A 13,386-nucleotide genomic window follows, 5' to 3' on the forward strand; every position below is an offset into this window, starting at 1 on the left:
ACTAGAGATTGTATTGTAATTACCACGTCATGGATATTCGTTTACTAAAGATTGTTTTGTAATTACCACGTCGTGGAAATATGTTTACTAGAGATTATTTTGTAATTACCACGTCGTGGAAATATGTTTACTAGAGATTATATTGTAATTACCACGTCATGGATATTCATTTACTAGAGATTGTATTGTAATTATCACGTCGTGAAAATTTGTTTACTAGAGATTGTATTGTAATTACCACGTCGTGGAAATATGTTTACTAGAGATTGTATTGTAATTACCACGTCGTGGAAATATGTTTACTAGAGATTGTATTGTAATTACCACGTCGTGGAAATATGTTTACTAGAGATTGTATTGTAATTACCACGTCATGGAAATATGTTTACTAGAGATTGTATTGTAATTACCACGTCGTGGATATTCTTTTACTAGAGATTGTATTGTAATTACCACGTCATGGAAATATGTTTACTTAAGATTGTATTGTAATTACCACGTCGTGGAAATATGTTTACTAGAGATTGTATTGTAATTACCACGTCGTGGAAATATGTTTACTGGAGATTGTATTGTAATTACCACGTCGTGGAAATATGTTTACTAGAGATTGTATTGTAATTACCACGTCGTGGATATTCGTTTACTAGAGATTGTATTGTAATTACCACGTCGTGGAAATATGTTTACTAGAGATTGTATTGTAATTACCACGTCGTGGAAATATGTTTACTAGAGATTGTATTGTAATTACCACGTCGTGGAAATATGTTTACTAGAGATTGTATTGTAATTACCACGTCGTGGATATTCTTTTACTAGAGATTGTATTGTAATTACCACGTCGTGGATATTCGTTTACTAGAGATTGTATTGTAATTACCACGTCGTGGAAATATGTTTACTAGAGATTGTATTGTAATTACCACGTCGTGGAAATATGTTTACTAAAGATTGTATTTTAATTACCACGTCGTGGAAATTTGTTTACTAGAGATTGTATTGTAATTACCACGTCGTGGAAATATGTTTACTAGAGATTGTATTGTAATTACCACGTCGTGGAAATATGTTTACTAGAGATTATATTGTAATTACCACGTCGTGGAAATATGTTTACTAGAGATTGTATTGTAATTACCACGTCGTGGAAATATGTTTACTAGAGATTGTATTGTAATTACCACGTCGTGGAAATTTGTTTACTAGAGATTGTATTGTAATTACCACGTCGTGGAAATATGTTTACTATATTTTCTTTTAATATAAGAGTGACTTAAAACACATTCAAGTCTCTCTAGACCAAATAGATTTTTTATTTATCACAAGTAATTAATAAATAATGTTTTTCTAAAATTTGCTCATTTGTGAACCTGACGATGACCGAAGATGGTCGAAACGTTGTTCGATCCTCTAGACAGAGCTTTCTCTACTCATACCAGTCCTTTTTACATCATAATTTGCTCATTGCCTGTTGTTGTTTTTTTTAATACGAGTCACAAATCTGTCCGACAATTTACAGTTGGAAAGTCAAAAGTTTAGATTAATTATGGGTTCAGTAACTCACCACCAATTACAATAACCACGTGCTATATTTTTGTTTTTTTTTGTTTTTTACTGGATCGTTGGATTGTAAAAACCAGCACAAGAACTGAGAAATGTCTGGTGAGTTATTTTAGAACGCATTCGTTGTATGTGTGTGTAAGAAGTGGATCCGTCTCGATGAAAGTTCTGCTTTCGGTTTTTAAAAGTTACATGTGCATTGAAGATGGATTTGTCTCGAATAAGGTTATTTTAAGTTTTTAAAAGCTACATATGCATTGGAGGTGGATCTGTCTCGATGAAGGTCATTCTAGATTTTTAAAAGTTAAAGCTTGTTCCTTCCACTGATTCAAATTATTTTCTTAATTTCAACTTTTACTAAAGACATTTTCTTGTTTCCTATAGTATTGTATTTGTCTTGACTACATAACTAAAGGATTACTTAAGAAAGTAGATCAAATGACGACATTAGCTGTAACCTCTGTTTTCTATGGTTTTATCCGATACAATTCACAGACAATAGATGTGAGAAATGTGTTAAAACAGTCTACTAATGGATAGTCAAATTATAGCTTAAAGTCATACTTTTGTAAAATTAAAGTGGTTACTCTTGTATTATATGCTATTGTATAATACATTCTATTATAACTATGAAATTGATCGAATTATCATTCATTCGATGATTTAAGTACCAGTAAAGAATCCATTGAAAGTTGATTGGAAAACAAAGCTAACATGAGCAGACAAAAGCGTAACGTGTCCGTATTAATGATGAATATAGTTTTATTTTATATTATTATTGAACTCTGAAAGGACCTTAATTCGTATAAACTTCGTCTTAAAAAACAAAAAAATAAACAAAATTACGGTATGTATTTTGCTCGAGTATTCTAGGCTAAAGTTCCTGATGGGTTTTTCCCCCCTTAGCTTTAATGTGACTTCATATAAATAAATAACTAATTGGCATTTATAAGAGGTGTATTTATCCTCAGTGTCTCACAAATTATATCTCAATAAAATATAACTTATCTGTCATGATTTTTGAGCCCTGGTTTATTATGCTAGGTGTAACAAGTTCTAGAGTTTTACTGGTGTAAACTCTGATACCTGAAATAGCTGTATGTTTCAGTTATTGCTTACATAGGTCATTATATAAATATATACATATCCCAAAGAAGGTTAGAGTATCAGTGATTCCAGATCAGAGGAAGTTTATTGTAAAGTTTGTAACTACTATTAATTAATTCAATAAATTAGCGCTAAAACTGAGAGTTGCCCTTTTAAAATCGTGACAAATTTGTGTTAGAAGAATGTTACTAAAATTATAAACATGGGTAAAGAGTAGAATCAAAACATTTACGGAAAACTGAAATACAAAGAACGTCTTCAAACTTAGGAAAGCAACAGAAAAACATAGCATAAAAATTTATTAATCAGACGAGAAAACAAACACGTACCACAAAAACAAATATACCAGTGGAACAAACAGACAAGACCATACCAGAAAATTTTGAAAAGGTGAAAAAAATAGCAAATCATTTAAATAGCCAATCAGAAGTTTAGAAAGCCGTTTAAAAAAATGTTTGTAAATGAACAAAAACTCAAAAAAGTGATAATAGAACGTAAAAGAAAATTAAAAACATAATCTAGAATGTAATTGTAAGATGATAGAAGTAATGGAAAAAGTGTTCACCAATAAACGATTATGATGGATGTAATGGAAGAAGTGTTCACCAATAAACGATTATGATGGATGTAATGGAAGAAGTGTTCACCAATAAACGATTATGATGGATGTAATGGAAGAAGTGTTCACCAATAAACGATTACGATAGATGGAATGGAAAAAAACGTTTTCACCAATAAAGGATTATGATTGACTTGAGCATTTCATTAGTATATTCATACAGCGCTGAAACTATATGTTTACGTCCCCCTACGAACACGTGTACTCAGTGAATTACATAACAGGCGTTTTCTGCCACTTTAATAACCTAAAAAGGTGAGTTTATGTGCTGTCGGTTGTTTGCCAGTTTTCTTATACTTTGAAAAATTCCCACACTAGAAGCCGGGTTTCGATATCCGTGGTGGGCAGAGCACAGATAGCCCTTTGTGTAGCTTTGTGCTTGCTGCAAACAAACCTACACTAAATGCCCTCCCTCCCCTCAGTGATCCAAAGGTAAGTCTGAAGGTTTATAACGCTAACTTCGCATTTCGATACCTACAGCGGGCACAGCAACAGACAACCTATTGCGTAGCTTTGTGTTTAACAACAAACAGACTTCGATAAATAAATTTTGTTGATTAAGCTGCAGATAAAAATTATTAATCAATAAACTGTTTAACGTAAAATGTCAGTTAAAAATAGCGGCCTCAGAAATCAAAACTGAAACTGAAAAAATCAATATTTACTCTTCATTATTTGTAGCCGCCCCCCTTAGTGGCACAGTGGAATGTCTACAAACTTACAACACCAGAAACCGAGTTTCGAACACGTGTTGGGAAGAGCACAGACGTGTACCTTTGTGCTTAACTTCAAAACAAACAAACGAATATTATTTTCATATAAGAAAGTTCACTGTTCTTCCTTCTTGCTGCCAAGGAGATTACGTTTCATATCATGCCGTTGCTATCAATGACGTTTGGAAACTTTCATTTCGTGTCCTTAATTCTGATTGGGCCAAGCGTGTTAAGGCGTTCGACTCGTAATCCGAGGGTCGCGGGTTCGAATCTCGGTCCCACAAAACATGCTCGCCCTCCCAGCCGTGAGGGCGTTATAATGTTACGATCAATCCCACTATTTGTTGGTAAAAGAGTAGCCCAAGATTGGTTTATTTCGATTGTTATAAAACAATATGATTATCCTCTATAAACCTGAGGGTCGCGGGTTTGAATCTCCGTCGCACCAAATATGCTCGCACTTTCAACCGTTGCGACGTTACAATATAACGTTCAATCCCACTATTCTTTGGTAAAAATGTAGCCCAAGAATTGACGGTCGGTGGTGATGACTAGCTGCCTTCCCTCTAGTCCTACGCTGCTAAATTAGGGACGGCTAGCGCAAATGATCCTCGTGCAGATTTACGCGAACTTTAAAACCAATCATGACCACGTAACTTAAACTGCATAATAGCTTCTACCCTTCTAAAATGTACGTGTGCAGTTGGCATATTTTATTTTTAGCCTATGCATAAAATGGGAAGGTTCACTGAAAACTGTCATAAGGATGTCCATTACTGCATTTATTTGTTTCACCTAATATAAAATAAAAGCACTACCGCGTTCTCTGATAACCATTTTAAAACATGCTGATTCGTGAGAGCCCCACATTAATAACGAATCTGGCAAGTTTTCTACCCCCCCCTCCAGTACCGCGTTCTCTGATAACCATGTTAAAACATGCTGATTCGTGAGAGCCCCACATTAATAACGAATCTGGCAAGTTTTCACCTCCAGTACCGCGTTCTCTGATAACCATGTTAAAACATGCTGATTCGTGAGAGCCCCACATTAATAACGAATCTGGCAAGTTTTCTACCCCCCCCCCTCCAGTACCGCGTTCTCTGATAACCATGTTAAAACATGCTGATTCGTGAGAGCCCCACATTAATAACGAATCTGGCAAGTTTTCTACCCCCCCCTCCAGTACCGCGTTCTCTGATAACCATGTTAAAACATGCTGATTCGTGAGAGCCCCACATTAATAACGAATCTGGCAAGTTTTCTACCCCCCCTCCAGTACCGCGTTCTCTGATAACCATGTTAAAACATGCTGATTCGTGAGAGCCCCACATTAATAACGAATCTGGCAAGTTTTCTACCCCCCCTCCAGTTTAGAAACAGCTACTTTCTACCATTTCCATTTTGTAACACCAAACTGGCTGTAAAATAGCCGTAACAGCAAACTGGCTGTAAAATAGCCTTTTTTGTATATCGAAAACACACAGTTTCCTATTAAACAAAATATTTTAGACACCGCTGATGTCTAGATTTCCAACCATCAATAGAGTAGAGAGCTTCTGATAATTATATCCTTTACCAGCTACCCTCCAAGTATCAACCATCTCTTAAGACTACAAAGACTCTTTTAAAAGCTCTCAGTTCCTAAACCATATAAAACAGTTTATCAGAAACCAGCTCCTTTCCTTCAAAATACTCCAGTTTTTCGTACGTTGTATGTAAACACACCTTAAGATAACTTTAAACGTCATCAGTAAACTCTTAAAGTCTGAACCTTCACAACTGTAAATGTTCATTTACAACACAGTTCTAGACGACACTCAACGTCATCAGGAAACTTAAAGTTTCAACCCTTACAACTATAAATGTTCCTTTAAAAGACAGTTTTAGACAACACTAAACGTAATCACGAAACTCTGAAAGTCCAAACCTCACAACTTTAAATGCACCTGTAAGACACAATTTTAGATAACACTAAACATTATCAGAGTATGAATACCTCGTGCTTTATAAAGTCTCTGATATTTACAGATTCGGGAAACATCGTTGTTTATTACGACCTCAAAGCTGTTTGAAAACATGCAACCTATTCAACATCAGGAAATTTCTGCTTGGCTGAAAAACTTTAATTTCATAATCTGTCAATGAAACACACAAACCTGAGAGCACAAACCTTCCCCAGAAGCACCAGGCTGTGCGAACATCTCTGTTCATCTAGTCTATCAGTACAGTACACAAGCACCATAGACTCAAAGATCTTTCTTAATATTCAATATTCCAAAACGTAAGAAACGTATCAACAATCATGTGGTTATGATAAACCCTTTCGTCTTACAGTTTATCTACAAAGTAGCACAGCTTCGAAGTACACTATGTCTATCATGAGTACACTATGTCTATCATGAAAAGTTTAATCTGTCTGCTAGCTTCTCGTATCTTTATCTATCGATTAAAACCCATAGTTTGAAGAAGATGGTAACCCCACTAATATCTCGTGCAATCTGTCCTTTCTAATTTCTCTGTGAAACTTATAGTTTCAGATCATATTTTCCTTCATCAGAAATACCTCAAGAAGGTCTAGATGTCTTCGTGCCTGTTATAAACAGATATGTCGAATAGCTCGTCTCGTCATAAACTTCCTCGTCGTCGTCATCAGAAGCACCTTCAAAACACAGACGTTAAATTTGTGCCATTCTACTTAAGAGATAACAAGCTACCTAAAATATCTTTCACTTCCACATCTACTCATAAAAACATGATTGTAGTAAATACGCCTATTATCAGGAAAGCAGGTTGTCCGAGAAGCAAAATAAAGAAATAATAATAATAACACCTTAATCTCATTTTCGAAGTTTTTACTGAAACTATAACTATTACTTTATACACAGGGGGTTTGTTTGTTTGTTTTTAATTTCGCGCAAAGCTACACGAGGGCTATCTGCGTTAGCCGTCCATAATTTTGCAGTGTAAGACTAGAGGGAAGGCAGCTAGTCATCACCACCTACCGCCAACTGTTGGGCTACTCTTTTACCAACGAATAGTGGGATTGACCGTCACGTTATAAAGCCCCCATGGCTGAAAGGACAAGTATGTGTTGATGTAAGTGGGATTCGAACCCGCGATCATTCAGATTACGAGTCGAGAGCCCTAACCACGTGGCCATCCCGGGCCTTACACACAGGGTAAGGAGAAATTTCTACAATGTATTTTAGTAATTTCTTCACTTAGGTAGTTTTATTACATTCTTGTATTCAGTGATAGGAGCTGACATAAGTATTCACATGATACTTCTGTTAATGTACAAAAATTGTCAGTGAAAATTACATGGAAGAAAAGGTAGCACAGATCTTAAAAGGATCCAGCGTTTAACGGCAAACAATAAATATTTAAAAACAAAACTGTCCCCCAGTCTCAAGATACGTTAAAACATTCACTCAATAATTTACTGTATAAAGATAAAAACTCCAAGACTGGGCACTGTCTCATTCTCTCCAGTATACGCGTTTCAACGTCTTACTTTGTCACCCCTTGTGGTAAACAACAAAGTAACGGACCCACGAGCAATCTTTCGGATAAATAGTTTTAGAAAAACGCGTTGAAGGTTAATGGTGTTACTTATGGCCGGGAGACAAATCGGTTCTGTGGTTATTTAGTGTCTGCAGTGCATTCATTTTCCTATTATGGGCCGTAGTACCTCTCATGCACCCAATGTGACTGATGTGGTATTAACTGTTATTCCGGTCCATCAGGTTAAGAGATAAAGGTTTTACTAAGATGTCAGTATAGTCCAGCAGATAAAAAAATAAAAACTGTTTATTTGGTGTGTTTTTTTTACTAAGAAAATGTTTTTTTTATATAAAATTTGTCTAGCTATTTGGCTATTTAACTATCTTTTCATCGCCTATACATTCACCTGACTATAAATAATATGTTGTCAAACCTTTATTTTTAATATACCTTTTAATGTTCTATATCAAAGAACACACCATTTGTGAAACGTTATCCGAGAGATATGTGATTCATGATTCGCCTCTAAACGATTATAATAAAAAAAATCTTATTTCAAACAGGTCTCAGAACTACTAAAGTCACGAAAACTTGCCACAGTTATAATAAAAGAGCGGGCCAGCGTAGCCGAAACAATCAGTCAGGCCCGGCATGGCTAGGTGGGTTAAAGCGTTCGACTCATAATCTGAGGGTCGCGGGTTCGTATCTCCGTCGCACCAAACATACTCACTCTTTCAGGCGCGGGGGCATTTTAATGGTATGGTCAATCCAACTATTCGTTGGTAAAAGAGTTGTCCAAGAGTTGGTGGTGGGTGGTGATGACTAGCTGCCTTCCCTCCAGTCTTACACTGCTGAATAACGGATAGTTAGTGCAGATAGTCCTGGAATAGCTTTGCGCAAAATTCAAAAAGCAAAAACAAAAAAACAATCAGCGAACTGTCTTTTAACTTTCATGAGTTTTACCTGCACATGTCTGCAACTTCCACTTTTGACAAAATTCTCACGTAAATCGATGAAGCCGCAGTTGTTTCAATGAAAAGCGTTCATATCGATCTCTGACGAATCAAAAAACAATGAATTTCATGTGTAACATTTTTTCTTTCTCTGTCTTTTGTCCTCAGACATTGTCTTCGCTGGATAAAAAGAGATGAATAATTGAGAAGCAGCTGGTTTTCTCTACCGACTCTGTCGAAATCGGAGCACAGACACTAACTACTAAATATCCCCCGCTGGTACAGTGATAAGTCTACGGATTTACAGTGCTAAAATCAGGGGTTCGATTTCCCTCGGTGGAGTCAGCAGATAGCCCGATGTGACTTTGCTCTAAGAAAAAAACACACACTATTAAACAAATCATTTCGAAACTGGCTAGACTTTTCAACTGAATAAAAAAAAAGCAAATCCATTGATATGAAAAATACTTTTTCTTAGGCCTACAGTCACAAGTCTTGCGATGTATCCTATTTAAAATGTTGTTTATAGTGTTATATTCGGATTATTACAGACACAGAAAGGAGGACTTAAATAATTACTGTTTTCCTTAATTAAGAGCCTTTGTTTTAAGAGTATTCCAGGCAGTGTAGACACTACAGAGCAATGTTTCGGTTTCAGGTTAAAACTTGTTGTTTCTGTTATCTAAGTTTGCAACAAGAATGTTTTTTTTTTCTATTTTATATATATATATATATATATTTCGCTTATACGTGTATAGGATATAAATTTATATTTTCAACTCGGATTAAAACAGTACAATATGTAGGTTACTAGGCAGCCATGCCACGAAGCACCCTTCCTCTAATGTCGCGCACGTGCCTGAATCACAAATCAGAGGTTATTAACCTCAAACTTCATCTGATCGAAAGTTGGTTGAATTTAACTAAGCTGAAAACATAGCTACTGCTGTTCTCTATATTTTGTTTGTGTGTGTGTTTTTAATATGGCGGCGATGATTTTACGTGCACACTTTACATTGCATTTTTAAAGCTATATATATATATATATATATTTTGTTGAAAAGATAAACTAGATTCCTTTTATCGAAGAACTCAACATTATAGTATGTGCTTTCCTACACTTAAAACTATGTTTCTATTTATGTTATTCATACATTTAATTTAATTGTAAACTTTTGCTGAAATGAAGCCAAGAATGTCATGTTAACGTACCAGCCACCAATTATGTATACTTCCGCCACGAAAAAAAAAGTTTTTTTGGAACAAATGCTTATTAAATTTATACCAAGGTCTACCTAGGGCGGATGTATATTTCAAAATAATGTTATTTTTTGTGTAATTTTGTATTTTTATTCATTTTGTTATCAACCCGTTTTGTGTTGATTAAACATTTGTTGTTTAGCAAATATCACGCGACTTCTTGTTGGCCCGGCATGGCCAGGTGTTTAAGATTCGTAATATGAGAGTCGGAGGTTCGAATCTCCGTCACACCAAACGTGCCAGCCCTTTCAGCTATGGGAGCGTTATAATGTGACGGTCAGTCCCACTATTCATTGGTAAAATAGTAGCCCAAAGGTTAGCTGTAAACATGCTAAATTAGGGTCGGCTAGCGTCCCTCGTGTAGCTTTGCGCGAAATTCAAACCAATTTTCTTGTTAGTTGTATTCTTAAATCTACCTCTTTATCGAATATTTTTTCTGTATGTAATATTTTAAAATTACTGATTGCATCTGATCGAAGAAAGTTACTTAGATCAGAACTAACAATTAGCTCAATTATTGATATATCTAGTTCAACCTATCGGTATAGCTAGGGATGTGCAATTTTGTAAGACAAAAACACAATGATTAGAATACACTCATTCATTAAATTGGTATCCTTGCTGTTCGCGACATTCCTGGCCGTAATCCAAATAATATCATACGGCGCTTTGAATATTACAGTAGTCCAAAATCCATATGTCAAACTATGAATTCCGCAGATAGCCCGATGTGGCTTTGCTGTAAGAAAAACACAAATACACACAAACTATCAATACAAAATAATATTCGTAAGTGTAAAAATTAATAATAATAATAAATAATAATATTGCAAATCATTTTGAACAATATGACCAATAATATTAATAACACTAAATTTAGTGTTATTTAGTGAAATTTACTGGACGCATTATTTGCCAATTGTGGTTCTACTAGTTAGATACTTATAAAATATTTTCCCAATAAAAATACGTAAAAACTCTGAAAGAACCAAGAATATGTGCCAGAAGTGTTTGTTTGTCCTAATTTTTTTTACGAAATAATTGTGTGAAATGAACTGTGTACACTTGTCATACAAGACCGACTTAAAAATAAAACTAACTTTCATATATATATGCATGTAACTTTTTGCCCTAATGGCTGACGTATGGAGGTGTGAAATATGTAAATAGCAATATTAACAAGTGCATCTACAGGCCAACTGCTATTTAGTGACGTGCCTAGTGGAAAATTACGGTCATTTGTTTGTAGGGTAATGAACTGGTGTTCTGTGTTGCAAGACTAATCTTTGATCGTTTTGTCGCCCTCTGGATCTTTCTGAATTTCAATATTAAAAATGAAAAAGGCGACATCTGGTGTGTGATGTTTTTTATTGTTGTTAAGTTAGAGCATGATGGTTTTTATTTGTTTTTGTCTTGAAATATGTCGAATTTAAAATGTATGTTATTAGTTAACACTTAAGAGAAAACAGTGTGTTCAAATAACAGAATGATTTCAGGTTTTTTCGTTCAGAATCTTGATGGGGGGATAAGGAACAGCGATGCTCTCTTCCCCCCTTTTCAAGGAATAGATGTTTGGTTTGAGTTTTGCACGAGAGCTACCCGTGTTTGGTGTCCCTAACATAGCAGTGATAAACTAGAGAGAAAATAGCTTATCAACACCGCCCACCACTAACTTGAAATGCTCTTTTACCAACGAAAAGTGACATTGACCGCAGTATTATAAAGCTCCCACGGCCAAAAGGGCGAGAATATTCGGTATAACAAGAGTTCGAACCCACGACCCATAGATTGCTAGTCGAGCGCCCTAACTAGCGGGCCAAGCCTCGACTGATGAAATAGGGAGCATCTAATTATTAAACACAACACGACTACTTGGCAAATAACATGAAAGATTCAGCAGGTCATTGAAAAAACTTTTCACGATTCACCTTTAAACGTTAGCGTTTTTGAAATCATGAAAATAAGTGTGCGTCATCACTTCTCCTCATCTGAAGCCCGACATGGCCAGGTGGTTAAGACACTCAATTCGTAATCTGAGGGTGGCGGGTTCGAATCCCCGCCATACCAAACATGCTCGCCCTTTCAGACGTGGGGGCGTTACAGTGTGACGATCAATCCCAATATTCGTTGCTAAAAGAGTAGCCCAGGAGTTGGTGGTGGGTGGTGATGACTAGCTGCCTTCCCTGCTAAATTAGAGACGGCTAGAGCAGATATCCCTCGTGTAGTTTTGCGCGAAAATCTAAACAAACTCCTTATCTAACCTCGAGCGTAAGTATGCACCCCCTGCATGGATAAATGCAAGTAAAAACTAGTACAAGCCAAACTACAAACAATACAAAATACACTACTTACAACAGCTTATAAAGTACCCACAACAACATCATAAGAATTCATGGATAAATACGCACACATAGAAATAATAGCAGATGGACTCCGACATAGTACAAAAAAAATTAGTTTGACAAAAATTGGAGAAAAACCAAACTAATAAGCGAACTAGACAGATACTGCATACGTGATGAGAATAGTACTAAACACCTTTCCCTAATAAATATATATTTTCAAAATAAAACAAAATGGCCACCTATAAACTGTACTCCACATTAGTTTAGTAATTAACTGATAATCATTGAAAGGAATTTATGTGAATATTTTATGGTTAATACCTATCTAATGATAGAGCAAATTATTATGGAATTATAAAGAGATATAATATATTTGCACCAAGTGTATATGTGGATAGTACATGGACATTGTCCTGTAGGGGCCTCAGTAAGTGCGGGTTACTCTGGGCCTCGTGTGAAAGGTATAAATACACTTGACAGTTGCTAAAACAAATACAAAGAAAGAAAGAAGAGGTTGACGAAACCTGACCCTCCCGGGTATATAAACACAAATACCCAAATAACCATAAGAGAGAGAGACCCAGGGCGCATGAACATTTTTGTGGGAGTTACTCGCCAGCAGAACGTACCCACGTGCGTGAAACATTCCTTGATTTGCAGATTTCTGAATTTCAGTAAAGTTTTATCTATTGTCCCCCCCACCCCAACCCCCAGCGGCACAGTGGAATGTCTGCGGACTTATATCGTTAAAATCTGAGTTTGTATAGCCATGGTGGGCAGAGCACAGATAGCTCATTGTGTAACTTCAAACAATACTGTCACCATAAAAATATGTCCACAATATATGTGGATTAATATTATGAAATATCTAAAATTACAAAAGATATTTTGTAGTTTACTGTTATTTTAAATGTTTGTTTATTTTTTGGAATTTTCACGAGGGCTATTTGTACTAGCCTCCCCTAATTTAACAGTGTAAGACTAGAGGGAAGACAGCTAGTTATCACCACCCACCGCCATCTCTTGGGCTACTCTTTTTCCAACGAATAGTGGGATAGGCCGTAACTCTGTAACGCCCTCACTGCTGAAAGAGCAAGCATGTTTGGTGTGACGAGGATTCGAACCTGCGACCCTCAGATTACGAGTCGAGCGCCCTAACCACCTGGCCATTGCCGGTCCCTATTTTAAGTGAAGGCTAATGATATATATATATCTTATTATAATTAGGAATAAGTACACTGTATTAAAATGATTTTGAAAATATGCAAATCAGAAAGTCAACTGATAACCACAGCCAATTTAAAGTCCCTGTGGTACGA

The 13,386-nt window shown here is 35.9% G+C and overlaps 1 long non-coding RNA gene across 2 annotated transcripts in view; it reads right to left on the minus strand.

Annotated features, from left to right (window-relative positions):
• The window catches only part of LOC143229785 (uncharacterized), an 86,025-nt gene that overhangs the window by 11,666 nt on the left and 60,973 nt on the right, over positions 1-13,386 (minus strand). For both annotated transcript variants that reach the window (XR_013016077.1, XR_013016076.1), the window contains one exon: positions 8,473-8,830. This is a non-coding gene — a long non-coding RNA (uncharacterized LOC143229785). The remainder of the gene's footprint in view (positions 1-8,472; positions 8,831-13,386) is intronic.

Source organism: Tachypleus tridentatus, chromosome 1 (genome assembly GCF_004210375.1).
Source record: "Tachypleus tridentatus isolate NWPU-2018 chromosome 1, ASM421037v1, whole genome shotgun sequence".
Taxonomy (NCBI): Eukaryota; Metazoa; Arthropoda; class Merostomata; order Xiphosura; family Limulidae; genus Tachypleus; species Tachypleus tridentatus.